A 5670-nucleotide genomic window follows, 5' to 3' on the forward strand; every position below is an offset into this window, starting at 1 on the left:
TACCTAGAGGATGGAAGGTCCCCCACTCCAAACACCATACTTACCTTTTCATAGCACGTATACAGCAAGTTTGATAATATGCTAAGCTGTTTACATGGGTGGCCTCACATTATCTTCCAGATATGTTGTGAGTCAGGCATTATTATCTGCAAGAATAGAAGAGGGATCAGAGGCCCAAAGAAGTCAGTTAACTTCTCAAATATTAAGTGAGAGGTCATGATTTTGAATTCAGGACTCTGATTCCAAAGCCTATATTCTTTGTTTCTATAATTTTCTGCAAATAAATTATTACATATAATAGTAGCAGCCAGATGCTGGCAGATGGGGTAAAAATATTTCTTCTTTTTGAATGACTTTGTAACTTTAGATCTGCAGAAATATGTTCAAAGCTGCTAATAAGCTTTATAAATGCAATCCAGTTCCCTGTCCCTATCCCTAATTCCCTTCCATTTTCTTGCCACTTTTTCCACATTAAGAGATCCCGAGACAAATCTAGGAAGCATGTTTTAGAGAAAATAAGCTCATCCCTCCACCATTCAGTATTGCTCCAAATACTTATTCTACATACATTATAGATGCAAATGTTACTATCTATCTATCCATCATCTGTCTATCTACCTATCTAATCTATCTTCATGAAGCTGCAGCTTTTGTTTTCTTTTTTTGGTGTCTAATCTTATTTGTTACACTTAGAAAATCTAATATTTGAACTCAGATTAGAGACAAAAGCTCTCAGAGAGGACAGCCTCCATCTCTTGGCAATCTGTTCCTGGAGTTTTCTTTGGCCTTCATTCTCTTGGCCAAAAGTTTAACATGTTCTGCAACGTCTTCCTTATTTTTCTTGGTACATTGTTTCCTCAGAGTAACACACCAGTGTTTGTGTTGGAGGACAGGGGGATGTAATAGGGGCTGAATCTTCGTGCTTTGGTTCTCAGTTTCTTATCTTCTTTGTTTAGGGGCTTGCTCACAAAGTACTTGGGAGACATCATCTCCTTTAGAGGAATTGAAAAGTTTGAAGATTCTGCTAGCTCTTTTGGGACCCAGGTTTTGAGGCACAGTAGCATCAGTGAGTCCATGAATATCCTTCTCTCCTTTTTTCATAATGACCAAGTTGAGAACACTGAGATTAGCATCCACAATACAACCTCAAACAGATTTGCACTTTTTTCTCCAGTCCTCCTTGGTAAGGAATGCCCCTTACTCAGCAGCATGTAGACAGAGTCATGGGTCAAGACAGCCAGCTTCATGGGGAAGACTTGTTATTGCCACCATTGATTTGGAGCATGTAACCCTTCCATTCTTCACCCAGAGCACCAGCAGCAACTTTTGTGGCCATACGTTTCTCATAAAAGGTACAAAGTTTGCATTCACCGTCCATTTCAATGAGTTTCTCACAGCCATTAGCTGGAAAAGAAATGCTCAGCTTCTTCCTGAAGGAGTCTACTGCCTCCCAAGTGCCATGCAAAAGAACGCGCTATAGTACTGAAATATACCTTTGGCAAGAGCTTGGCTTTTTTGATCAATTAACTCTGTTCAATACTTGTGACTTTACTGGTAGCCATTTTGACTGGTAATTTGACCAATCTAGAGTTTCTTAGATAACTTCAGTCTAAAAAGTCTGTGCCTAGGTAATACTGCCTTTGGTTTTTCAACTAAAGTTGTGTTTTTTATATGTCCCGCATATGGTGACTGATCATGAATTTCCTTGTGGTAAAAATTAACTTGAACACATAATGCAACTTACTTTTATTTTTGAAAATTATGTGTATTTCATATCTTCCTGAACTCTGTCAGCTATTTCCTCTGTCTCAAAAAGCCTCCCCTTTTTGCGGGTCCATGAAACTCCTACTCTATATTAAAGTCTCAAATATTAAGCTACTCAGTAAAGATTTTTAACTTCTTTTTCTACTTCATATTGTATCCCCTTCCATCATCAGTACTTCTGTGTAATACTGAATTTGCACTTGTTTCTATTATTTTAACTGTGTACTAAAAGGAAGAGATTGCATATAAATTATTTCCCTATACCTTTATTCTAGTTATTTATTGACATAAATTACTCATAAAACATATTTATAAATTAAATATTATTATAAAGTTATTCAAATCTATCATTCACTTAAACATTATTGCACTATTTTATCAAATATAATATTTACAAAAAAAAAACAGTACACAAAAAATCGCCGAATTTTAGTACAATAGCCCACACCAAACTTGAATAAATTATATATTTCTTAAATTATAGTTGCTTTCTCTTTTTTCTCTGTTACAGACAGAATAATCATGTGTTGTTGTTGTTGTTTTAAAGATTTTATTTATTTATTTGTCAGAGAGAGAGAGGAGCGAGAGTGAGCACAGGCAGACAGAGTGGCAGGCAGAGGCAGAGGGAGAAGCAGGCTCCCTGTCAAGCAAAGAGCCCAATGTGGGACTCGATCCCAGGATGCTGGGATCATGACCTGAGCCGAAGGCAGCCGCTCAACCAACGGAGCCCCCCAGGCATCCCGCAATAATCATGTGTTGTTAAGAAAGCTTCTGATTTTTACAAATGAAGTGTACTCTCTCTTCCATCATCAGCAAAGTAATATTTGATCAAGTTTCTTCCTTTTCCTTTAGCTACTGTGTACTCCACGTCTGCAGTTTTATTAACATCTTTTTAGTCTCTCAACACCAGATTTTTTTAACCTATAGAAAATGAGGTAGTGAGTCATGTAGGTATCTCACCATCTCAAATTTTTAATTAATAGGTCTCAACAAGCTGTTTCCTCAATGCTTTATTTTCACAACTGCAATACCATTCATTATGTTTCTCTATGGATTTTAATCCTCTTGTAACCTACTCTTTTCTAAATGTGACATTGCATAAATATCATAATTTATTTTCTTTTATTATTTATCCCTGTAAAGAAGATTTCAATCCATTTTATTATTCTTTCTATTTTAAGTCTATTAATCTTTCTCACCATAATTACATGGTGATATAATATGAAGAAAAATGCAGTACAATGTAGACCTGACTAGCTCATGCATTTTCATTGTTTTCTAGGAGAACTTTGCAAAATGATTCTTTTGCTTTATCTCTTTGTCACCCCTCTTTCTGTCTTAGGGAGATGATTCCCAAATTTATGTGAATCCAGGTCAGTCCAGGTACTTGATGATTCTGCATTCTGCATGATTGCTCCCTGAAAGGTACTCCTTAAAGAAGACTGGAGTAAGTCCAAACAATATATATATTTGTATTTTTCATCTCTGATGATACTGCTTTTATAAAAACTCTGATCAACATTTGGAAAGTGCAGCTTATAGAAAATTATGGATTATAGTTCATAACTTAGAAAAATTCTTGCCATGTCCTGGTGATTGATTTTACTCAAAAACAAGGTAAGTTTCTATTGTTTCCCCAAACACTGTGCTAGTCCTAGTCAGAAGGTGTCCTCTGTTAAAAAGCTATTGTGCATTGAATTCTGCTCTATTCTGCATGTATAACCGTAAGTCAATTCTGTGCACTCTCAACCTCAAGAGAGCTCAAATATTTTTTTGGGTTATTGAGGTGGGATTGTATTTTATAAGATTTTCCAAAAGGTGATATACCATTCAGTAGGTAGCAAATAGAACTATTTATTTGTCAGTTTCAAGATATATTTACATGTATGTGTATGAGTCTATGTATGTGTGTATATACTTACATATAATTTTACTATATGTAAGGTAATTCAGTACCTACTACTTTAGTAACACATAGTTGTTATGAGTGGGTTTTTTTCAAATCAGACTCCCTATATTTCTCTTTGTTCTGCTGCTTATAAAATTTGTAACCTTGAGCAATTCCTAGGTCTGTAAGCCATTTTCTTAATCTTTAAAATGCAGAAAACAATATCTTCCTAGTGTTGTTATAAACATTTCATGAGATAATGCAGGTAAAGCAAACCTTCAAACACTGTTAGGATAATATGACAGGCAGAGGGGACATAAAGATAAAAGCATACAATTTCTATCTTCCATGACTTAAATCTAGATCTACTTATATAAACTGAAAAGAAAGAAGTTAGAGGTGTATCTTGGGATAAGTAAATAAATCATATAATTGATAAGAGATGACGATATTTAAACCTCTTTTCATGTGCTAGCTGTTTAATAGTCTTCCTCCTAAATACCTTTCATTTAATACAAGCATTTTATTAGCAAAGCATGTAAATTCATAAAGTATTCAAAAGTCAAAAGTTTGAAGGCTATCAGCACCACTGGCTTAAATGTAAGAAATATTCACATGAAAGTTTTTGTGCTATTTACATCCTAGGTATGTTAGCTTTTAATATCCTTTATCATGTTCTATAAAGATATGGTACTTAATAGAGAAATAGGTTAATGTCAGTGTATTGAGGATTGAATTTCTGGCAAATTCCTCAAAGGCAGAACTTGACGAGGAATGAGAGCGTCATAAGAATATGCACTTTGTTGTATTGACTAGCTTGCTAAGCCAGATGGGGAAAGATGGGAAAAAAATGAGAACATGACATTATGCCCAAGCCCAGCTCAGTAATGAACAGGAAAACCTTGTCAGTGACACAAACCAGATAAAAGCAATGAAATTAGGGTGGTTCTGTAAGAAGAGGATTTGTATTTCCCAAAATCTTTTTCTGACAGTCTGCAACGAGTTTGGTAGGCTTTTTATAAAAATCATAGCCTGTCCTTCTCAGTATTTCATGAACCCTTTCCTAGTAGGGTTAGGAAATTTGTGTGCAGATACAACCATTTTATAGGTAAACTCATACACACACACACAAACACACACACACACACACACAGCATGACAACTTTCTGGCATTTCAAATTCCTATGAATTTCATGCCTTTGAGCACAGATTTCTTCTCTTCTGAAGACTTGTAACTAAAGGACAGTTGTACAGTGTTTCCTAATGGCATCTGGCCTTTCCCAGTTGTCCCTCATGTAAGGATACTTATCAGGGTGCTGGGTGACTCAGTGGGTTAAATACTTTGCCCTTGGCTCAGGTGGTGATCCCAGGGTTCTGAGATCGAGCCCTGCATAGGGCTCTCTGCTTGGTGGGGAGCTTGCTTCCCTGCTTCTCTCTCTGCCTGCCTCTCTGCCTACTTGTGATCTCTGTCTGTCAAGAAAATAAATAAAATCTTTAAAAAAAAAAAAAGGATACTTATCATGCAATGGGTAAGAAGTGGTAGAAAGTACTTTATTTACTGGCTTTTTATGTATAATTCAAGATTTAGGTATATGCTTCTAATGATTATGTTCAATAATAGTTAAAATGATTTGCTATTTAGAGTAGGTCTGTCCAATTCACTATATCTTTTGCATTATTTCACAATGAAAAGAACTTTTAGGAACCTAGAATTGTAACATTAAGAGAGATGATGATTGGGGCACCTGAGTGTCTCAGTGGGTTAAAGCGTCTGCCTTTGGCTCAAGTCATGATCCCAGAGTCCTAAGATTAAGCCCCACATTGGGCTCTCTGCTCGGTGGGGAGCCTGCTTCCCCCTCTCTCTCTCTGCCTGCCTCTCTGCCTGCTTGTGATCTCTTTCTGTCAAATAAATAAATAAAATCTTTAAAAAAACAAAATCAAACAAACAAAAAAAGAGAGGTGATTGTTTTCTTCTCAGTCCTATCATTTGGTGATGAGAGTAAATTCCTTTGAGTTTA

The 5670-nt window shown here is 35.9% G+C and overlaps 1 pseudogene; it reads right to left on the reverse strand.

The window, feature by feature from the left end:
- Nucleotides 1-676: 676 nt before the first annotated feature.
- LOC125104494 (40S ribosomal protein S6-like) lies at nt 677-1562 on the reverse strand (annotated as a pseudogene).
- Nucleotides 1563-5670: the final 4108 nt, after the last annotated feature.

Source organism: Lutra lutra, chromosome 7 (genome assembly GCF_902655055.1).
Source record: "Lutra lutra chromosome 7, mLutLut1.2, whole genome shotgun sequence".
Lineage (NCBI taxonomy): Eukaryota > Metazoa > Chordata > Mammalia > Carnivora > Mustelidae > Lutra > Lutra lutra.